Here is a 24960-nt window from a genome sequence, read left to right as displayed (position 1 = left end):
TCCATCACACACAGACACATTTCTCTTCCTCTTTGCTCAAAGAAAACTGCACAATTGACCACAAACCAACAGTCAGGTTTTTATGATATCTGTTTTGGTTATTAAATTTCTGAACTCTGTGAGAAAAATGAGAAACACATGTGAGAGTTACTTGTGGATATACTACAAAATCATTTCACTCAGTCAAGCTGCTTATCAAATAAATGAATAAAGAAAAGCATTCTTTCTTAACATAGAACTTACATCTTTAATAAACATCTGCTGCATGTTCTCGTGAGAATCCTATTATACAACTTCCTTTATTGATTCATGTATTAATATCATTTTGTATTAAGCTGGTACATAATAGATGATATGGAAGTGTTTTCATATTACAACTCCACTACATAATATAACCCACTTATCATATTTTCAGCACAAAATTCACAAAGTTCATGGGTGCATTATACACTGAAATGAACAAATTAACTGTAGAAAAGTACAGTATATCATTTGCAAATTGCATGCAAGCTAAAGTAAATACACAGTGCTAAATGCTGACTTTGATATAGTTCAGGTTGAAAGGCATACATCAGCTAAGAGAAAAAAAATATCTAAGCATTCAGTAGAATGGAAAAATCTCCCTCAGAAAACAAGACCTTGTCAGTTGAGTGCAATATATACAGCTGTGATTGGTGACTCTCCCCAGGAAACACCTTCCCAGCTCCAGTAACTGTAGTGCTAGTACTGCCTTCCTGCAGCATCAAGTACTGCTCACTGTAAGCAAAAGAAGCAGGAGAAATCCCTGAGAGGATTTATTTTCCTTTAGGTTTTAGGGCCTTGTTTTGTTTTGGTTTACCTGCAGTTGAATAACAGGCTTCTGTAGTACTTCAATACCTAATGCAGGGAGATTACACAAGGCTTAGAAACTTGCTCTTTCTTATAAAATATAATTTAAACTAAGCTCAGAAAGACAGATAAGGAAATCTTCCTGTCAAGCAACACACCAGAGCAACGGTGGCACAGCCCTTACCCTGCAGTCCTGGGAGCCCAGTGTTCCCCTGGCCTGGTTTACCAGGGTTTCATCCTTGGCAGATCAGTTAGAACCATTACTGTTGGACTGCTCCTCTTAATACTTTCACCAATGGAAAAACACTGGTTTGCAAGAACAACATGCATGAAACCTCAGCCTTATGCATCTGTAAATAGGGTTCATTTTTATGCTGCTGCAGCATCAGCTCTCTGCCCCCAGCCTTGCTGAGCGACTGATGAGATGCCACTGCCTTCCCATGGATGTGTGCCAGCACAGAAGCAGCTCCAAGTTGCTGTTCAATTACCTGTTATCTCCTCCGTGCTGTTACACAGCTAAATAGCTCTAAGCTTTAATTGAACTTGAGAAAATAAGTGAGGAAAAACACTGTTATTTTAAAGACACCAACTAGCTGTGGCCATTCCATTCAAACTCCTGATTCCTGCATCATCACGCTTCAGTGTTCACTGAATGTCAAAGCATTACACCAGTGTTATAACATGAAATTACAGTTATTGATACTACCAATGCCCTCAAGCTTTGCTTTCACCAGTCAGTCTTTACTTCTGTTACCCAACTCTGGCCCTCATGTTGTTTCAGTGTCCAACACTTACTGCTCTAGAGAAGCTGTCTGTAATGCTCAGAGCCTCTCTCCTCCTCTCAGGAAGGTCTCATTGCTACTTTCACAACCACAATTATACAGCCAAAGAGTTCAAATGTAGTGCTACATAAGGCACTACCTACAATTCATCTACTCTCCTCCACCATCCACCATCGTGCACTTTCTCACCCACTAATAATGTCCATCCTGTGCCCAGAAAAGTGATCATTAAATATTCATGTTTCAGGAACAGACACTTCATCCACAGATCTGCCCACATCAAGTACAGTATTTCCTTTAATCTCTTTAATTCTTCCTCCCCAGTACAGTATAATTTACAGCAGGCTCAAAATATGAGTTAATGCATCTTTTCTTTCATTACCTTTTCCCCAGCTTGAAAATTTATTATGTGTTCCAGCTGGTTTGACAAGGGTCAGATGCATATGGGATGTTTCAGATTTATACACAGCTTTCAACTAAGGCACAAGGCACAGCTCTTAGATTTCTTCAGTGGAGTACAGCTGCCCCTGCCTGGAGACATCAGAGACAAAACTTGCATTGGCCCAAATACATGATGAGAGCCCAATGAGGGAGCTATTTCCTATTTCCAATGATTTGTAAACATCTTTGCTTCTACACGCAATGAACTGCAAGTACTGAATGTGCACCTATTGTCCGTTTGACCTTTTTCTTACCACGTTTTAATCTTGAATGTATTTTTAACAACAAATCATAACAATAAGAAATTCAGTTGCCATCTGATTTGATCAGTCACAAAGATCTTCCAGAAAAGGAGAACAGCTAATATTGCTTCTTTATCCTTTTGGTAAGAGGATTAATAACAGAAAACCATTCCAAGGATTTTTCCCCAAACCATCCTTGCTTTTTGCACAACTAGCATTGCACATGTGAATGCTTCAATACTTACATGTTAGTAGGAAGCAATGCAAATACTTCAACTGCAGTCATGGAATCTTTCTGCAGCTCTAAGCCAATATCACTTCATGCCACCCATAGGAGCTTCTCCATTTGAATCTAGAAATTGTATTCCACAATACCTACATATTGGGGGCAAGTTCTTTCATCCAGATTCTTTTGCTTGGGTCCCACAACCAAAAGGTGGGAAGGGATGGAGGGCTGCAATTTCCTGAGAGCCAGTAGATCCTGGATCTTCTCGTGCTGACAGGGTGTGGAGCAGCAGGTTGTCACTGTGACACCCGCTGGCAGAACTAAAATCTGAGCAAATGGCGAATGCTGTAACGTCTGACAGCTCTCCCAAATTCCCCTGAGCACAGGCTGTCTCAGAGTGGGTACTTCAGCTTGCAGCTTAACATTTTGTAAGCAAGTCGAAATAATCAGGCATAGTTATCTCTAAGGCAACAGTTCTCACATATATACACACACACACAGATGTAGATTTATATACATACACATGTGTGTATATACACATACACTTCCTCACTTTCCCTGCCTCACATTTAGAGAGCAGAAAATGGAGGGCCCAGCCACTTCTGCGCCCTGACTTCCCCTACAAAACCATTTCCTGGCTCTTCTACCACCACAGCACTGACTCATCGCATCTCTGCTGCCAGAAAGGGTGCTCCAGACCCATGGTTTCCTAACAGTTCCCTTGGACAGGTACTGACCCTCCATACGTGACTTTCTAACTCCCTCCCCTCAAGATGACCTGCCACTTCCAAAGCTCCTGGTTCCTCTGTGCTGTAAACAAGTCCTCCTCCAGGAGCATCACAATCCATTATTAATCCTGCATCACTATGTCTGGGACTTTCAGTCCAAGACAGAAATAAAAAGACTGCAGCACAGGCAGACTAGGACTGCAATTGGAGCAGGGTTTGTAATTTAATAGAACTACCTGGAGTAATGCTGTAATGTCAAACAACCTCCAGAAGTAGTTCAGAGAGAGATTCTCTAAATCCTCAAATCAGCTACAAATATACAGTTGCATTACCACTACAGATTGAAATGCCTTTGAAGCCAACAGAGAGATTCTTACAGGGTTTTTTATAGGCTTATGCATTTATATATATGTATAAATATATATATACACACACACGTATATACAGACGAGTCTCCCTAGGAGTTTAATTGGGCTGGAGTGTCCCTGAAGAAGTCTGAGCTGAAACCCTAAGGAACAGCACACTCTGAGAGCTCTCTGCCTGTAGGACTTTTTTTGTAATTTTTTTTTTTTTTTTTTTTTTTTTTTTTTTTTTGAGAAGAGAGATTCCATTAACCACCATTTTTCTTTCCTTCTCTGTTTTGGCAAGGTGAGACTTGTCTCTATTCTGTAATGTAGACATCACCATCTCAGAGCATGGTCCCAAGGAGGCCAATTTGGAGACTGACAAGAAAATCATCCTTTCTATTTGGACAGAGAGAAATGATATTTTTCCAGCTGGAAAGAAGAAAAAACGTAAACCCTGTTGTGTAGTCTTGATCAAGATTGCTGGACAAATCAAGAAAAGTTTGAGATTTGCCAAACTAAGGATCACAGTCATGAGATTTGATTGCTTGCACCATAGCACTGATTTTCCCCAGGCTGTGTTTTATATCAGTGCAGGAACACTCCCTGCCAAGGGAAGCTGCATGTTCACAGGAGCCCCATGGGTCCTCACGCTGCCAATGCCTCTGAAGCATTGGGTCACCCATCCATTTTTCATCCCCATTTTTACCTCACCAACCTTACCACTCCCTTTATGGCTCTTTACCTGCAGTCTCGTATTCACTGTGTTCACTTCCACTTTTACATTGTAAATTTTAACTCCTTGTGTCTTTTCTCAGCTCCTGTTGGAGGAGCTGAGGGGTGGAGTCAGATCACTGTATCACCAGCACTGATGTTGGCTTTGGAACCAGGAAGTGAGGTTGGAAGTAATGGCAGCATCCCCCTACCAGCCAAATACACCAACAAGCAGGATTGGATGGGAGACCAAAGGACAGAGTTTTATACTTCTTTCCACAGAAGGGCTCAACAGAGCAGATCCAGGCAGACAAAGGAGGTGAGAGACAGGTTAAAAACAAATGCAGGTATCCTCTGGGGGACACAGGTCAGCTCAGAAATCTGAGGCATTTAAACTTAACCAGCGACTGTGAAAGCATTTCCAAATCAGAAAGAAACTCTGCAGTGAAAAGGGGGAAAGAGGAGAAAATCCGTATTTTGTGACCTCAGGAAAAAGGGAAATTATTTTTACATATTTCTTGTCTCATGTTAGTTTGGGGGTAGGAGTTAATAACCATCTAAAGGCCACCACTCGTAATAGCTGTCCCATTGGGAACAAGCCTTCTGTACAGCTCCGGGTGCTTATGCCCAGCAGGGGCTGAGCCCATCCTCTGAGATCCGAGGGAGAGCACAGCATCGCATGGGCTCGGTCTGCCACTGCTCTGCAAGAAGCTCAGCCCCAGAGCAGGGCTGTAGGAACAGAGAGGAGTTCATGCAGAAATCAGCTGAAAACCCAAGCGCATATTTTACCAAATCGTTCCTAACGTTGCTCTTACTTTGTTTAAAAGCATGACAAATGGAAACAAAAGAAACTGCAGACTTAGACCAAGAACAAAAGGCTGAGTGGCATGCACAAAGTGGATGAGTAAAGCAAAGGTAGCAGCCTCAAGCTTCTCTAAATGTCTTTCTAATGCTAATTAAAACACCGCACGGAATTTCCCATGGGAGGCATCGTGAAAATTGAGCCTTGAGGTGGGAGTCTGAGTGAGGGAGTAAAAATTCTCTGCTGGGTTTCTCCCCCCTCCTTCCCCGGTCCTGTCTCACTCCATCACTATGCTGCTGCTATGGCAAAGTCCCAGCTCTGACCTCACGGCCCCAAGCCAGTCCAGAGCCCTCCTGCACCACACAGAATGTGAGCATCTCATCCAGCATCTCATCCTCTGCACCCTCTGGAATCATCTCCTGCCACGTTCGCAGAGATCAGGTGAGATTTATTTCTAGATGAAACTCGGCTGATAAGACAAAGCATGTTATTAATCCACTCAGGCTAGCCATCTAACACCCAAAGCCTGTTACTTTTACTGGCTGGAAAGAGGTATTTGATCGAATCAAGAGAGATTTGTTTAGCTCTCTCTTCTTGTTTAAGTTAGAAGATGCTTAAAATTTGCAGCTGGGGGTTGTGCCCCTGCCAGCTCTGCAGCACCTGCAAACAAACCCACGAGCTGTGGTGCAGCTAAAATGGGAACGAGAGCAGGACCTGTGTGCTCTCTGCTACAGCCTTGTTTGGTATCAGGATGTCAGGACTGGCAATAAGAGCAACTCTGATCATTTGTGGCATTTTCTTTTTGTCCTGAATATTCGCTAAATATCCGTTCCTTTTAGGCTATGAACTCAGCTTCCTGACACTCCTCTGGCTACTCTTCAAGTTCTTTCTCTGTACCTCTCCCTTCAGGAGACCCAAGACACACCTCATGAGATTCCCAGGACATCACTGCGCTGCCCAAGTTCCAGCTCCCAGCAGTGCCCTGTCCCAACCCAGATGCTAGGGTTGCTTTGAATCTCAGGGGGCGTTGAGTAGATGTGTTTCTGTACCACTGTGCTGGAAAGTTGATTTCTCCATAGCGGTGATTTCAATCTGTCAGAAGCCTGTGTTTAGCTGCTGCTTTAGCCAACAGGGACCAGATTTTCTCTTTCTGTCAGAGGGTTTCATGACAAAATCGGTATCAAGGGGATCAGCTGGAGAGTGATGATAATGCTTTTAGCATCTGAGCCAAAGCCCACTGCCTTTACTGAAAGCCTTCCCACTGACTTCAGTGGGGCTCAATCAGCCCAATGCTCCATCGCAGGATGGAGCCAGATTTGCTTTGAACACATTTGCAGAGTTAGACACCAGTTTCCAAAGACCACGATCTGCTCCAAGCAAGGAAGTTTGCTAATAGTTAGGGGAAAAGGGAAGACAAAGGAAGTGCTGTTCCTTCCTTTCCACATCCTTGCAGACCTTTGTATTTCTTGCTGCCATTATACTTCTTGCTTAAGTATCCCTTAAATATCTACTAAGGGATCTGAATAGAAAAATACATTGACCCATTTTTAACAGAGATGTAAAACCAAAAGCTCTTGCACAACTACACAAATAAGAGTAAGTAACACGATTTTCTCCATCTCTATTGCATTAAGCCCAAATTCTGCTTTCTGGGGAGCAGATCTTGACACGTGGTGACAAGCTGCCAAAGTTCCCACAGTGAGAAGACTCCTGACCAATCCTAATAAACAAAGCACTCCCTCCACAGCAAACCCCATGCAGCTGCTCACTTGACTCAAGGTGACCATCCAAAGGTTGAAATAAGCAACCTCACTCAGGAGCTGGTTGGCACCACATTGGTAAGGCCAGAGGCTCTTGCTTTCTTCTTAGGCTCTCTCTCTGTTACAGAATGCTGGAAGTTAATTAGCCGCTTGCATAAAAAGGAGGAGGGCTGAGGGAAGGTGTGACAGAGACAGGTGGTTGTCAGAGGGGAACATCTCTTCATGTAAATACCCATATCCATTCACAGGCTTCAGGAAACCTCATCCCTGAGAAAATACATGCCAGATGCAAAGCATCTGAACCGCAGCAACTTCCCCTTCACAGCCCCTGGTTAATTATAACTTTGAGGAACAGCAGTCTATAATCATGTACGTGGAAACTCATTTCTCTTTAAATGGATCCTGGCTAACAGTTGCTTTTTACTGGAACAATTTTCAAGTAAACAAGCTCTGAAACTTGAAAGGAATCTTAAACTCCATTAAATAATACAGTTCCTTAGCAGGAATTTCTCCTGGGAAGAGATGTCTTCTACTCAAGTGCCATGTTATGACAAGCATGACAGACTTGATAGCGATCTGTTCCAACTCATGACATTGCTTAAATTAGGTTAGATAGAATCTGTACAGGCTTTCTAAGGAAAGCTCCTCCGGGTGAAAGCACTATTATTTTTGTTAATGGCTGTGAATTATGATTTGCTTCTCCTAGGAGTCATAAACAATGTTGTAACACAGTAGTACATCATGTAATGTATGTAATACATGATGCCTTAGTAGGGGAGGAAACTATTACATTTGCATACATTAGAGCTACAGTTGTAATCAGAATGTGCTTTCCCACTCATTCACTGAATATGTATGGCTCTCTTTCCCACTTCTCTTTCTGTTACATATGTCTCTTCCTTGACCTGGTGTCTTGCTCTATTTTATTCAGACTTGGGAAGGATGCACGCTTACAAGATGTTCCTGTTTCTCTGCAAAGACCAAGCAACCAGCTTCCTTTCAGACCACTTCCCGAACCTCACCCTTACCTCAGCCTCATGAAAAGACAGATGGAGGCAGAAAGCAGCTCAGCACCAGTGCTGTGGGCACACGCACGCATCAGGGCACCAGTCAGCAACTGACGGCACCAAGGACACTTGCAGGTAAACAAGGGGATTTTAAGGTTAGCAATGCCCTGCAGCCTGAGCAGGTGACAGCTTACACCTCAGAGGGCTGCCAGATAGGGCTGGGTGGGAGGGATGACAAACCCATCCTGCTGCTGCAATCCCCACAGAACACAGCACCTCTGCACCAGCAGTAGCAGCAGGGTGGGAAGGCACAGAGCAATGCATCCAGCGTTGCTTCATGCAGTTGTTTCCAGGGGTTCACATCTTCAAAGGTGAGCTGGGTTCCTAAGTCATCAAGGTCTTATTCGGAAATCCTGCACAGCAGTGCACCAGGAGAACCCTGTTTTTATTCTCACACACCATTGATCATTCATGTCTTGAATTTAAGGAAAGCCATTCAAGTGCAAAGCCAGATGGCAAAAAGACAGACTTAGAGGGTTTGTTCTGAGCCCACATGAACACACCTATTTCCCCATCAACAAAATTCAAGCTGAGAAAACTGACACCCATTTGTAATTTGCAAAGAGGAGCTGGAGGCCACCTGAGCAACATGGACAAAGAAAATCAGCACATGGTTTTGCTGCTTCACATGAGCACAGAAATGAAGCAGCAAAGCTGCTCTCAGAAGAGTGAGAAGGCTGCATCCCAACACAGCAAATTCATCGTAGAATGGCTTAGATTGGAGGGGACCTTAAAGATCATCCAGTTCCAACCCCCTGCCATGGGAAGGGCTGCCAACAATCAGGGCAAAATAACACTTGGCACTTTGGAAGATATGCTCCCAGGTACAATGATGCTGATCAGCACAGAGCAGACCTTCTCCATGTCCATCACATCACCAATGGCTTGAGCAGGGGAAGAGAAGGGCTCAGGTCTAAGAGTCAAAGCTTTACAGTAATGCTGGGCTGCACATTCACACCTGAGTTATTGCCAGTGTGGGGAGGTTATGGAGAAACCAAGAGCATCTCTTACCGACTTGAACCAATTTAAGCACAGGTTTCAAGTGACACGTTGTTATTTTTGAGCTGAAAGATCACTGGAGGTAAACTTCAACCTTTCAGGCAGCCTACGGATAGCACAGCAAACAGTGAGAGGCAGATGCTGGTGGAGCTTCTGTCACCGAAGGGACACATAAGGATTTATCTGTTTTGCCACACAGAAATATTCTGTCTCAGAGCAAATTTATTGTTGGGCTGCCAGGGAAAAGCTGTTCTCGTTCCTTTTCATTAGAGAGAGGGTGGTTGCAATGTGAGGTTTCTGAGTGCATACTGAGGAGGAGGTGGCATTCCATGGTACTCCAAGGATTTTAATGCATGACCAAAGATGTACTCAGAGCTAAAAGATGCTTATGTGCCTAAAAGTGCAGAGAAGCACAAGGGCTCATGTCCTTAGGGAGGAAAGCACTGAAATGCTTTGTTTCCTGGGCAGGGCTTAGTGCAATTTCCATGCCCTCAATGTCAGGAGCACCGCACCCCTCTGCTCTGGGGTTTTGTGGAGCTGCCTGTGCACCTACTTCACCCTATAGAGAAATAAATGATCATACAGAACTGGTCTTTGTACTAAAGAACAGCTAGATTTCAAAGGAAAACACATTTCTCAGAAGGGTGTTGCAATTTCTGAGCTATCAGGACAGGCACAAATCAAACAGTAGCTGGTGGTTTTACTTTCTACATTTGAATTCATGAAAAGCTCATATTAAAACAAAGGAAAAAAAAAAAAAAAAAAAAAAAAGCAATGCATAAAAACACCTTGAAACATTTCTTGCTTCCTTCTTCCCACATGAGACTCTAACCACAATTTAAGAATTACATGAGCATCATTTACCATCCAGGAATGGACAAAGACCAGGACTCTGCTCCTGCATTCAACCTAGAAAGATTGTTAATGCAAAGTGAACAAGAAAGGATCAGGCCTTAAACCACCATCCCAACCCAGCATCCCTGCAAGAGGAGATCATGCACAGACATGTGGGGGGGATTTGGTAATCGTATCGTGTGATGATTTTGCAGTTGATAAGCAGCAGTCTTCCACTGCTGTTAGTCTGGCTTCTTTATGAAAACAACATTTGTTTTGTTTTGTTTTTAAAACAAAAAGATATGTATGGCTGATAAGTGTTATTTGATCGTTTTTGTGAACTTTAATTTGTTTTATACTCTATGCTCTCCAAACTACTATGTGAAGTTATACTTCAAGCAACAACGATATAAATCAAAAACAAACTCAAAAAAATCCTCACCCTTTTAAAGTATTGCATGAGTATTATTTAACCACGATGTGTGCAAATTAAATTCAAATTAAATAGCAATGGGTGTGGTGCATATGCAAATTTCTAAATGCACTCAGTCCCCATTTCCCCATTATGAAATGCCTATAGCTGTAACTCCCTGACCTTATGAGCTGCTCAGCCTCTAATACAATCTTCGTCATTGTAACAAGGCCAAAAGAGTGGAAGATAAAACAACATCAGCCCATCTCCACAGACTTTCAAAGCACTTGCAAAGACCCCTACAAAATAAGATCAGTGCTTTTCTGAAGGAAAAATGATGACTGCTCTCCTGACTGACCTACCTGGCACTCAGCAATGAGACAGTAAAACCCACAGCATGGGCTGAGCCCCATGGGTGGCTGGGCTTCTCACACAGGCTCACTCTGTGGCTCACGGCTGGAGGTTGGGCTGGTGAAGCTTTACAAGCATTCTCCTCCATCTTCTTCTGATATCTGAAGCCCTTCTGATTTTGACTTCCTTTGAAATTTCCTTTTGAATCTCTTATCTGAGTGTTCTTACCAGAGATGTGAGGACTTCTACCCCTTGACAGCCTCCCTACATTCTTCTCAGGATTTCACAGAGAACCCTCCAGCTGCTCAGTTTCCATCCAGAGCCCTTGTCAGAGGAGAAAGGCATCGAATTTAGTTGCAAGAGACTTGGTAACAGAGGAGTTTCTTTCAAACACCACCTCCCATACCTGGCAGACTCAGACTTAACACAAGGATTGTTCCTCCACCCTTTAATTAAAGGAGTTTCCTTCAGTTTCAAAGGAATAGAACAAAGCAGCCCCAGCATCTCTCAATAACTATATTCCTTTCTAGCTCTCATAATATAAAAGGAATCTGATAGTTTCTCTCCTGTATCAGTCTCATCACATCTGTCATCAGGACTTTTCTCTGAGGATGCATTTATATGCATTCTTTCCAAAACCAGTTCTCCACCACAACCCACAGCAAAGCCAAAAAGCCAAGGCATGAGGAGGGGGACACCCCATCCAGCCCCCTGGGCACAACCACTAAACTCAGTCAACAACAACCTTTGGAGATCAGCCTCTTCAGGGAGAGCAGAGGTGACTCCAAGGAGAGCTGGGAGAACAGAAAGGACAGACAAGAAAATGAGCATGGACTTGTGGAGGCACTCTGAGCATAATGCACATGAAGCCCCATCCACTGCAGACAGGACATCCTAATTTATGATTGCAGATCTCAGAGTAGCCTGATCAGAGGCAGTGTCTGAAAGCTCAGCGTTCATGACTTTCTCCTGTCTCCTGTTCCCAGATAATTATCCCTTTCTTAGGTGATTAGAAGACATTCTAATCTGTTTTTTTTTTAAAGCTCATTCCATCAAATTAGGCATCAAGGCATGCAGTGGCTTCACTGATGGTAAAACCTGTACCAAGCAAATACTGAAGACAACAAAGCCATCTCCATGTAATCCTTGCTGCTTGACAAACCAGTGGTTCCTCCATGGGGGAGGCACAACAAGCACAGGGAAACCCTCATCTTCTGGAACATGAGTAGGGAACATCCTAGTTCCCCCCATCCACCTCTGGGTGCAAATGATGGTGGGGAGCATGCAACACACCATTCCTTTTCACCCACTGATAGTGAGAAAAGCCAAAACCACACTGCAACTCACTGTTCTCCCCACCCGGCTCCCCAGGGACATTGAATTGCTCAGCACTGATAATTACTAACCTCCAAGACTGCTATGGTGCGGGATGTGAACCTCAGCCTCTACAGCATCTCATAATGTATGCTTGCTCATACTAGGGATTATGTGGTCCTGATGGAAATCACATCGCTTCGCAAGGATAGAGAGAGCACACAGCTTTTGGATTAAGAGAGTTACCCACCCTTTAGTTGCTTTTTAGCCTATTCTTATCCTTGGAAGGTAGCATGAAGTAGCAGTTCCTACCCAAGGAGCACTCTCCTTGGAGTATTAGCAGTTTTGCAAATTGGGAACTCTCGTTAGTGGACATTTGGTTGACTACTGTTAAGATACACCTGTGCTTTGGTCTCATGAGTCTGCCCACGTAGTCATCCACTTGACATCTCAACCTGCTGCACATTTTATCATTTTATAGCCTGCTCCTCCATCATGTCACTGTGTACATATACTTAATGTGGTCTGACCTTGAGGAAAAAAAAAACCCTGTTGTTATATAACTGCACTCATTAATCCAGCTCAGCCTTCATGTCCCACTGATCCTTCTCCATACCAAGAATAACCCAGGTCCTGCTGAAGATATGGAAAACCTCCAGCTCTAAAGTTATTGCTCTCCATCTTATCTTCATGCTGCTTTGACCAAGTAAACTGTAGCACTACTAAACTTCTCTTATAAAAATGATCCTTCCTTAGTTAGAAATGCATTAAAGCAGTGAATTACAGAAGACAGAGAAACAAAGGAGTTGAAAAAGCCTACTCTCTCCATACTGACAGAGGAGAATATCTATACAAACTATTCTTGAAATATGTTTTTTAAGCTTTTCTGAGAATTATTGGGAATGAATCCTGCTGTACTTCTATTTTAACAAGATTTTTTATTTTTCCATAGTTTGGTCTTTTTTTTTTTTTATGTTTATTTTAGTAAATTCTAGATCTATATACATTTGTTCTAGATGGAATGAATCAAATTAAAAATTACTTCTCATGTTTGGTTTTGGTTATTTTGTTCATTTGTTTTTGTTTTATGCGTTAAGCTCATGTGTAAAATACACAAGACACTATCAAGACAAATTGGTATCCTTTTGTCTTTAATTTCCAACTATAACTATACAACACATAGGAAGTTGGAAAGCATTCCATAGGGAGAAATAATGAATAAATCAATTTGATGTCTTTCCAGTCTGACAAAACAAAGAAACATTCTGAGCAGAGGTTTTCAGGGACAAAAAAAATCACATTTTAATCTTTTCTTTACAGTGTTAATTTATGCTTTACGTATTTAGAAAGTAGTAGATTTGAAACTTTAAAGCCTGCTGTTACCTCTCTCCACACGCATTGTTCATGGAATGAACACTGTCACATCGTGATGCCCTGGTAGATTTAAGTACCATGAATGGTGTACTTGCAGTTACTACACTTCCTTGTTTACTACGGGATGGTTCTTCACTGAAGGTTTTTTTTTTTCCCCCAACCACAGCTCCGACCTCAGTCACATCACTGGGAGGAACGTCTTAGGACATTTGGCTCTGCTGCCTTGCAAGAACATCCAGCACTTTGAAATATACTTCAGTCAGTGAAACCAGTTGTACCCAACTAAGCAACAATCTCCTACTACAGAGCAAAACAGAGCAGAAAGAAACTACCTCTTTCAGGGCTCAAGAAGTGGAAACCAGCAAGATGAAGTTTCTGGAATATCATCCTCCACCTAATTCCATAGAAAATATTTCTTCCAATCATGTCATATATGGAATCAGCTCTGAGCCCAGATGTTCGTCTTGTGATGCCATTGAATGAAAGGGAAGGAAAAAAGGACTCTAATGTTCTAACAGCTGACTACAAGATCAGATGCTGATAAAGCCAATCATACGAGCCAGGATTTCAGTTTGGATGTTGTATTTAGTCTTGTTTGTATCAATAAAACATGATTTGATGGTATTTTTGACTCTTGAACAGACAGTACTTTTCACCTTAGCTTCTTCTCACAAAAAACTCTCAGGTATTCCAATTTTGATATCATTATCTGGATTTTCTCATGAGGCAGATAAAAATATAGATACAATAAAAACTAGAATCACTATGTATGAGAAAGATCAATGACTTTCCTGCCTGTTAAAAGTCAGAGAAGAATAAAAGACTCTTTTATAAATACAAGTAAGCAATACTTCATTAAAAAAACAAAAAAAAACAAAAAAAACACAGGATTCAATATATAAAAAAAAAAAAAAAAAAAGCCTTCAAAGGTCTTCTTCCAACAATCAATAGTTTCTTTAAGCTTTTCAGAAATTCCTCCTTGACCTTGAACATCCCTGCATGTATTCCTCTGTTACCTCTCCCTCCTACCTGCCAGTGGAATCACACGGGCCTCAGAGAGGTTATCACCAATGGCACAGCACAGACAGCCGTGCTGTAGTTGTTCTCATGGCTACCACCACCTTTGCTATACTGGCTCAGTCTGCAGCTTTTGATGCAAAAAAAAAAAAAAAATCAAAGAAGCTAATAATAACAATTCATACCAAAAGTAGACTCTTCATCCTCAACCTAGTTACTATTGCTGGTGATCAGATAGTAGAGAAGTGGAGACAGGTTCTGCTCTCCCTTCCTTGAGCAGCCCACAGGCATTTTGATAATCCCTTCTTCTCTCCATTAATTATGCAGGATGATTAGGAGAGACGTAGAGGTGCTGCAGGCTTGGCTGCCAACAGTCTGCAGTGACAGTCAGAGTTCTTGTCCTCCACAGACACAACCATTGACACTAACAGCATGCCAGAACACCTCCAGGAAATTAGCTCTTGGAGAGGAGCAGATGGCTTGAACTGAATCCAAGTGAGGCTGAAGTGAACGAATCCAAGCACAGCCAAAATGCAGGTCCAGAATAGGGATCATGGAAACATCATCTTTCCTTCGTGGAAAAGCACACTGTCCACATTTGCCAAAGCTGTGCCTTGTGTCTGACACTTGGCAAACTCCAGCTGCTTGGGTTGCATCATTAGCCCCTGAACATGTCACTTCTGGGAAGTAATATAATAACTCAATGTGTCTTGAAACTCAACTTGGGAACGGTACACCAACTCCAGCTGGTTGGGAATGGGGAACAACTGCTTTTTCTATGGCTCACGCAGCCAAGAGCACATCTGATTTGCACTCAAGTCTTTCCCAGAGCTCTCTGTCAGCATCTGATGCCAACTTAGGGCCCTGCTCCCATTTTTCAGAGCAATTAGTGTCTTAAGACCCAACTACACCAAAGATGCAATTTTCATCCATGAACACCCATGGTAACAGTACTCCTATGAGAGGTCATAAAGCTCAGAGTAAAGTTTTGAGGAGAACTGTGAAGAAAATATGCCCTTTTTGTTAATAGCTCTGGAGTAATTTTCTTATGGAGATGAGGTAAATCCAGACTGTGGAACACTTCAGACATGATGTCTTTGGGGCAGACTTATTTCATAATTTAATTGTACAAATCAGACGAGTGTTACATTCCCAAGCTTTTCTCAATTTTCTCATCTGTTACTGATAAACTGCCACAGTTTTCTACTCCCATGTGGAGAACTGGAAGAGGCTTTGTGAAGTCCAGTGAGGCTGTGAATGCCCACTCACTGGAAGCATTCAAGACCAGACTGGATGAGGCTTTGAACAGAAGGTGTCCCTGCCTATAGCAGGAGGGTTGGAATTAAATGGTCTTAAAGGTCCTTTCCAGTCCAAACCATTCTATGATTCTAAGTCCACTGGAATCTTAACACCTCAGTTGATCTCGCCCACGTACAAATGCTTCAGCAGTTAAATACCCTCAAAGGAATTAAGGAAAAGGAAGGTTTATTTGCACTGAAAGAACTTTGGTTTTCCACCTCTCCACCTTCTTAAGACTTACAGAGAGACATTCTTTTGTAGATGGGCACGATCGTATAACCACTAGTGTGCCAAGCTTCAGGAACAGAATTATTTCACAAGGCTGTGGCTCCAACCATTCTCCTCCTTTGTTGTTCACCTCCCCTGAACACTCCTCTCCTGCTGATGTTTTTCAGCACTGAGCCCTGTTAGTGCTGAGATTATCTTCTTGTTCCCACCAATCTCTCTGGCATCAGTTGTTAAAAACACAGTCAGAGCAGCACAGGCAACCCCTCACATCCATCATATTCTCCCCCTACGCAGACAAGATTAAAGACCTCTCAGTAATTAAAGATGGAAGGATGTCATTGAGAGGCACAGGCGAGCGAGGAAGGGTGGGTTATCCAAGTGACACATCTATGATTCTCTCCTCTTTTCTGACCCCTTGTTCTGAGGGTTAGTGTTTTGTAAATCAAGATTAATGAGAAGAACAGCACTTAAGTGCACCTGATCATAAATCTGGGAGAGTTAGTACACTCTCTGACAAGATTAATATATTTTATATCTGACACTGTCTGTATAATGCTTCGTGTTCAATTTATTACCATCCCAGACCTGAAAGAGGAGCATGTATTTACTTGCAGTGCCACTTGTGCTTTGTGCTGAGCATTTCATGGACAACCTGATATTCATTTTCATCCCTCCTGATGTTATCTTTGTTATTTAAAAAAAAAAAAAATCTTTTTATTTTGATAAAATTCTAGCATAATTATACACAAAATATATCTGCAAAAAGCCACTGATGACTACTGCTGTTAGTCAGGCTGGGAGGACAACAGGTGCAGAATTGTTTTTTAAGAAAACATATCAGTAAATGCCAATTCACCTAAATCAAAGCATTTTGTAAAAACCCTTTGCTTTAGAAAAAAACCCTGCAATCTGTTTGAGTTACTTTTTAAAATTTGTTTCTACTTGAAACGGACTGCTTGCTTTCTCTGAAATTTAAAGTGATCAGCAGATAATTCTTCTAAATGTGAAAAGGTTCTGTTCCAACTGCAGCGACCACAATTTACTGAAACATTTTTCTTTTTCCTCCTCTGAAATTCCCGTGGCTGATGAATTAAAATTGAGATTTTTGTGGATCTTTTCACCTAATTTGGGACAACAATATTTTTCAGATCCCAAATTCCTTATAGTTTAGGAAAACAACTCCCATTCAGCCATAATCAATACCCAAACTCTAGAAGGAGCCAAAATCCATCTGGGACAGTTCCTTAGCAGGTCTTCAGGCATCAAAAAGTTCTTGACCATTGTCAGAGAACACACTAATGAATTATTTCTCGATTCATCTCCTCGGTGGGCTAAAATCACTTAGGCTTGGCTTTAGACACTGCAGATTAAATCCCTTTGTGCAACGGCTGCTTCAAGAACTGCAACAATTTGGTATAAAACTGTCAAAAATAATGCAATCCAGCAGATCCCACACAGTGGGCAAGGAGAAATAGAACTCAGTCTTGTGGAAGGAACTCATCTGTCACTTCCTCCCCATTTACTTCCCTGTCCTGCTCCTATCAGTCCAGCAAACCACCCCAGGCACCATGAGGAAAGGAAGGGCTGTTGGCACACCTCCTCCCACAGCCAGTCCCTCCCTCCAGGACTCTCACAGTCATACGTGCCATGCAAATAACTCTTGTCCCCTCCTGAATTAAATTCAGAACCAGCAGAGGTCCCCAGTTTTTATTCCTTCGGGGAGCAACATATGGGCATAGATCATCGAGCTTTCAAAATGCTCTTCTAATTCACATCAGAAGTTCAATGGCTTCCAGGCTGACATATGCCACAAGAAGTACGTGCATGATAGAAGCTGACTGTACCACCCAAGTCTCTCTCTCAAGACTCATCCCTGTTCACAGCTCCCATCCTTAACTCACTTTGATTCCCCTGCACACGCAGCCATGCTCCGCACCAATTCCTGCCCTCTGCCACAACATTTCCTAAGTCGGCACCCTACCAAAAGTTTGCTTCTTATTATATAATTTCTTGCTCTTCGGTACCACTGTCACCTCCTCCCACGGCACCATATGTTCCCTATCTCTTCCCTGCTGAGCACCCTCTGCTTCTGCAATCTGACAGCTGAAGTGACCTCCTCTTCTCGATCCCTTGATGCTGTGGTCAATGCTCTGCCCTCCTCAGGAGCCAGACCAACACCTGACAGCCAGGGTAACTCACTCCCAGACTTGATTCACTCCATCACTTGGTGGCAGAGGTATACTGGGACACAGAGTCTCTTGCTGTCTGTGACTTAACACAGGGCCTCACCAGCACCACCAAAAGGCTTCCAATGCTGGATGAGCTCTCATAGAGATTCACAGGTTCAGGATCTTTCCTGTCAGTAAAACAACGTGCTCCCTGTACGTGCCTACGTCTAACCCAAAGCAAAGTCAAGTCTTCTAATCTTCCCTGCCATAAAACACCCAGCAATCAGAGCCTTATTAGCAAATAATGATTTACTTTCTACCCACCAGCTATTTGCAAAGATCAGCCACTCTCCCTGTCTGAAGTACCATCAGGGTTTCTCCATAACTCTGCTCCATTTATCAATATAGGGATTTACACTGTAAACAGGACAGCTGCATTACTGAGTCTAATTATACCCTGAGAAGACAAAGCACCGTGTGCCCACACACTGTACTGGAATTAGAAGTCCAGGTAGAACAGAAGAGAGACTTTTAATTAAACAATGTCAGCTACCTTTCACAGAAAGCCTACAATTTAATTTAAACACACAAGCAGGAGGAGCAGTAGGTCAAGCACCTTCCCCATCTAGTGAACTTCAGGCCCAGCAACTGACAAATATGGCACCATCATTTCTGCCCACTGCCTCACTTTTAGAAGTACTTTATTGATTAATTTTGGGACGGGGGGAGGGGGCTTTCTTCCTTTAATTAGGAGCAAGAAAAAGATTGTGGTGACTCCACAGCATGTCAGATTTAATCAGCATAAGACCCCATCACATGTTGGTGGCATGTGTGGCAGCAGTTTTTAATAAAGGATTACACAATGCACCTGCTGTGGCTGAAATATTGCGAACTTTTCCCAGCTCCAGGAGGCCTGCATTAGGTCACGTTAGACTCCAGCATTTATAACTTATCAACCTTTGGAGTCGGGATGCAATCTGAAGCACTGTGATGATGCTAGCTGATTTCATTTGCCAAAAAAGTGATCAGGTTGTTTGCACGGAACTAGATAAGTGTTTGTCTCAATGGCTGTTCCAAAGATGGGCAGGAATTCTTTATCCCAGACAACGCTTTGTTTTGTTCCCAGAAGTCATTGGATAATGACTTCTATGCCAACAAGTTAATTGCAAGAGCAAAGCAATGCAAAAAATATTCAGATCCACAGTCACATGTCTTCGACAATTGCTTCAAATTTAATGTAATGAGCTCAGTCTTTTACAGAGAAAGCTTGCTGGTGCTGCAGAAAATAAACACTCAGATAGCCATCCCAGAGCCAGCTGGTTTTCTAATTCTCCCCTTTGCTTACCTTGCTTGCACCACTTGCAGGAGATGAGGTGTGGGGTCATTCACTTCCTCCATCAGATCAGCACACCCCAAAGCTCACAGCACATGCCTCTGACTGCTGCTGGTGTGGGGAGGAAACTACTCCCACCAGCTGAAGCAGCCCTAGATTGTGTGGGCAGAGATGACACACCTGTGTGCTCTCCTACAGGCCTGAGGAGCTTCTTACTCGTGAATCTGTTTCATTGCCTAGTTTTGAGGTCAGTCTAATGAAGACAGGCTTGTCATAGACCATAATTGGCACATGCAGCTCCCCAGCTCCATTCAGCAGCCCTTACAAATACCATGCAACAACCAACAAAAGAGCAATTAAACAGACTGCTTCACCTAAGCATTCTGAGCACAGGAACTGCAGAGTTGTACCTTGTGCCTGTCCAAAAATGCCTGTGAAACACACATCTTTGGAGTGTTAGATATCTCCTTGTGACTAAATCACTTGTCAGTTCATTGCTTGCAGCTGCCAGTGTAGACCAGACTATTTACTGCGTCCAAGCCATTCCCATTCTAATAGTGCACAATAGAAGAGAAAGGCATACTAGAAATACACAGAGCAGTGACAAGTGTTAATAGGGCTGCTATCCTGCTTTGAAGCAATTCTATTAACGCATTATACTGCAGCTGAGGGTAATTATTTCCAAGGGAAATGGGTTTTGCGACCATGACCCATAGTAGGCTCTCATAATGGTGATTAAATTCACATGTGAATAATATACATAAGACATTAACAGAAGTTTGAGGATTTATTAAGATTTGCAGACATCTGCAGAGCCACAGAAGACAGTCTCCTTGAGGTGGAGAAGCAAAACAAAGCCTGTGTTGGCCTATCAATTACAGATTTTCAGTAGTGTGTCTTAGTATGGCACCTCTGCAGATGTAACATTTCATTCAGCTAGACAGGGAAAATAAAAGAGTTCTTTCTGCTTATAATTTGTTATAAAATATTTCATCTTCAATTAACACAACTTCAGTCTACCACTGGAGATGAAGCTTATTTGGAAGGGGAAGGAAATAAATATGGAGCACTTAGATTCACAGCATCTTGTCTGTCATGGTCTTATTCCTTACTGCACCATGATGGCAGCCCGAGGCTCTGCCTCTCAGTACTTCCCTGGCACACGAATGAGCAAAGCAGTGGTAGATAAGGCATGTCCTTTCCCTGGTAGCATTCTACTGACTAAGCTAGTGCTGGAGTTTTCAGAGCCAGGGAAAGATTGCTGGTACTGCAAAATCCCCACCTCTGTCTCTCCACAGACCGTGGGCTCAGGATTGCATTCTGTCTGCACTTACTGCAGTCCATATCAGTCTCATCATGGAGTAGCAGAGGGCAAACAGCTGAAGTGATAATGCAAGTTATTCTGTGCCTGCTGCAGCATTAGAACGTAAAAGCCTTTCCAGCTTCATAAAATAAATCCTTCTACAGTTTTCCACCGTGACTTGTTATGATCTCTACGGGTAAATGAGAGCAATACCATCAAAATAACAGCTTCCCACACGCTCTGAGGTCTGCTGTGCCGTGTCAGCATGGCATCTGGCTGCAACTGGGGAGCATTTGGAAGACCTTGAGCTGTGCTTGATGGGAAGCGATGCTGCAGCACCCGCCTGCAGGACCCAACCAGGAACACTGCTACAAAGAGCTTCCCCTGCTGCACAACACCGTGAATGCATTTGAAGAATAACATGCTATTTTGAAAGGAAGAAAGTTATTGTCTACTTTTGTCCATGAAACAGCAGTGCAGGGAGACTTGAACAAATCTCTCTCCACTTTCTTTTCAATGACTTCATAACACATATAAGAGAGGAAGGGAAAAGAGGGCAGAAGTGAGGAAAATTTGGATCTACGTTGTGGGTAGAATGAGTAACATAGTTTTTATCACCCAGCCAAGTCTTCGACTGCACATCCCGCTATTCCTTGTGGCTGTAGCACACAATGTTTGACAGGCAAGTTGGCAAAGCTCTTCACATCTTCCGTCCCCGACTTACTGAGCACAGATCAGAGCTGCAGACAGCCGGGCAGCGCTGCCGTCTGCTTCTCCCTTGGCCCTGTGCCACAGGGATGGAACAGGAATGGCTGATGTTTCTTAGCCCGCGCTGTCATAGGCAGCAAGGCAGAGAGAGATTTAATTGCTTTCAAACATTGATTGAAATCCTATCAGCTCCATCATTCACGCAGACGTTCTACTTGATAAATGCGTGCACTGAGACGGACACTGTGTTTAAAGGACTGCCTGTACTTAACCATCTTGTCATTCTCTGGGTGCGACACAGTTTGCAAGTGGATCTCACACTCATTGCAGGACTCTGATTAAGTGCAGGACCAAACCCAGCGCTTCTCCCAGGCAGGTGACACCTTCTCCCTTACTCTCCTGTTTGGCCACTCTCCAAAATAAACTGAGAGAAGTGACATTGAATGGGCTAAGACTTGGGAAGAGCCAGTTTTGTTGGTACAGAGAAGGGTGGTTTGCTATGAATTAACTCTTTTGGGAAAGGGCTTTCTGAAACTGTAAGGAGAAAGAAAGGAAAATATTCCATCCATTCATAAGGTCCTACACTGGGAATTAGAACACTGCTAGTACAACTGTAACAGAGGGCTTCTAGAGGGCAGTGTTCTTCAGCTGCTTCCTAGAATAAAAGTGACATTTAATAAGCAATTTCTCCATCATACATCAGGACTTTTATGGACTTAAGAGAGAAAAATAGAAAGGATTGATATACTATTCATCAAACACTGATTTTCCCTAAATTTCAGGATACAGTAGATCATACCTCAGAATGTAGTGTGCTATAGCAGAAAAAATTAAGAAGGGAAAGAATTTGGTTTATCATTTCAGAGGCTATTTATTGAGCAGGAAGAACATCCTTGGCAGGCTCAGCATTGTCATTCCTTCACAAAAAAACGAAACAAAACAAAACAAAAAACGTCTGGAATCTACAAACCAATCCTTAGATTGACTCTCCTGAGGTAAAAATATGTAACTATTGTTGAAGAGTAGAAGCAATGTTCCTGACTCGATTTCAGAGTTCATCTGACAGAAAGTAATTCTAAATACATATGGATCATCAGATCAATGACCTGGGAACATAACTGTGTTGAAATATTCTTCACACAGTGGACATTAATGGCTTGTAAGAGGCCCATAGGGTCTATCCTATCAATGCAGCTGCAGCAATTCAACAGACTGTAGCATATCTGAAATTGCTATCAGCCCATTAAACCATAGGTCTGCAAATGTACATCTCTCAAAAGGAGGAGCAAAGTCTGATTTAGTCTGGCAGACTGAAACAGCCTCATCAGAGCTATTAACTAAAACCTCTTCAGAGGTGCTTATGGGGGCATCAGATCCCACTCCTTTTACACATCCTGACTACAGAACTCCAGTGTGATGCTTGAATGGACAAACCAAGATTTCACTTACGAAATAGCATCAATTCAAAACACAACCTCCCCACACAGCCCAACCAAACTTCTCAATTCACGATTATCAGGGCATTTTTCCAAAGGGATAATGTCCACGAGAGTCTGAACTTGGTGTATCATCACTCATTACCAGAATTTTGCCCTGATGTAGAGTACAGCTGCGTTTGACTTAGCCAAGCCCCCTTCATGAGCCAGGAGCAAAGACCGGCAGCTATAGATTTCTGTTTTCATCCAGTTTGAGCCCATCATTTTCTGCTGCTTCTCCTTTTCTCCCTGCTGTTCCAAACACTCCTTTTTTTTCTTGCCTCTGCCCTTACCAGTGTGTGATATTCTTAGTGGATGGAGCAGAGGAATGAAGCCTGAGAGGCAAATATTAAGGAAAGGAGTGGCCAAAGCTATGAACAGTCACTGTACTGACTGCAGCCTGCTGCACTGAGATCCACAAGAACTACAGCAACTCATGTGAGAGCTATCTTAGCAACCAGTCACTTGCCCCCTCCTCATTCACAGAACTCCATTTCTCATCACTGCTTGTCAGAAAAGGATCCCAGGGTAATGAACTGCTGTTGCAGTGAGGAAGATAAGCTGGTGGGTGAGTAAATGGAGAAAGGGCACGAGGCAACAAAGGCATGACCATGAGAACCAGAGTTCCAGACAATTCACATTAAGAGTGCTTCTCTGCAAATATTTTTGGAGGAAACTTTTTTAAAATGAAAACTAAAATATTGAAGCATTCACCATCAATAAGCATACTGTGTAACAAGTGCAGTTCTATGAACAGAGTTCTGAAAGATACGATAAACAGCTCAGCATTTCTTCTTTGTGCATCAGCTCCAGCATTCCAAAACTATTTTATTGCTAGGCTTAATTTTCAGGCGAGGGAGAAGAAAAGAAAAGAAAAAAAAACCTCGTAATAAAAAAATGCAAATATTTATGTCCTTCACAAAAGAAAGGACCATTTTTGGCAGGGTTATCCAAATCTAATTAAAAACTGTCCTTGTCACATCTTCGAAAATTAACTGTCTTCACACAGGGTAAGTGCTGTCATTTGAAGAGGTCACAATAAATTACTTATAAGCAAGAAAAAATATTAATTCCTTTTCTAAGTAGCAAGCTCTACCAGCCCAATTAAAAAGCAAAAATTAGCGTCCAAAGTGAGTCGGAGATGTTTCCCACTTGCAGAACAGAAGTCTATGTGTTTAAGGGAGCAACAAAGCACATTAGGGAAAGAGGCAGAAGGCACAGAATGAATAATAGAAAAGATGAGAAGCAAGATTTTATGCAAATGTATTATGAATATCAATGCGCCTTAAGACTAGAATGGTGAGGGTATTTTTACAGTGGAAACTGGGGGATTGACTTTCTTGTCATTCACTGCCAAAAATCAATGCAAAGAATCCTTTTCTCATGACGCTGTTACGATTCATAAATTATTAACCTGAGTCTTTTGTAAAAAGTTCCTGTTTACAAGGTTACTCTGTAAGTTAAAATGTTTGTTTCCCATCAGGCCCCTACTGTAAAGCATCTGTGGGTAGATTTACATGATGAAGTTGATAGATTTGTATTTTGACAGTACATCTGTCATCTTCGCTTCATGTGTCAAGAGGTCAGGTGTGCACTTGGTAGTATCAGGTGGCTCATTAGTGTCCTGTGGGATACACTACCTTGTCTGCTATACTTTAAGTGACAAAAAATGTTATTTTTAGCCCTTCCTGCAGGAATTCACACCCCTTTTGTGATTGTTTATATTTTCCTACCATCAGAAGATTAGAAAGAATTTGCAGTACATAGACAGAGAAGAACGTGTAGAGGCACAGCACCACGTGAAAGAAAAGCTCAGTTCCTCTGCTCCTTCACACTTGCCCCATCAATCTGCTTTGCTACGGGTGCAAGTGCCCTCGTGGCATGTGAAACACAGGACTGGAATACATATTTAGGCACTCAGCACAGCTGTGTTACAACCTGTACAATCTCCAACAAATAAATACATAAGCCATCAGCAGGAAGCCATTGAATACTTATGCTCTCTACAGAGGTAAGGCCTAACCCATAGGCTGTGAAGTGGTCCAAAGTAGAATGAAGTTGCCTTGCCAAAGATTAGTTGAAAAGTTGCAGTGCCATTCCTTTACTCCCCCTGCAACATTCCACATGGATTTGTTAATCCTTCTGTTGTCTCTGGGCACATTTTCAAAAGAGAGACTAGAGAACATTGTGCATTCATCCAGGCCAGTGTGA

The sequence above is a fragment of the Centrocercus urophasianus genome, unplaced genomic scaffold (genome assembly GCF_019232065.1).
Source record: "Centrocercus urophasianus isolate 14NV4802_14NV808 unplaced genomic scaffold, USGS_Curo_1.0 seq_22, whole genome shotgun sequence".
Classification (NCBI taxonomy): domain Eukaryota; kingdom Metazoa; phylum Chordata; class Aves; order Galliformes; family Phasianidae; genus Centrocercus; species Centrocercus urophasianus.
The sequence above is the reverse complement of the archived record's forward strand: the minus strand, read 5'-3'. Positions refer to the sequence as shown.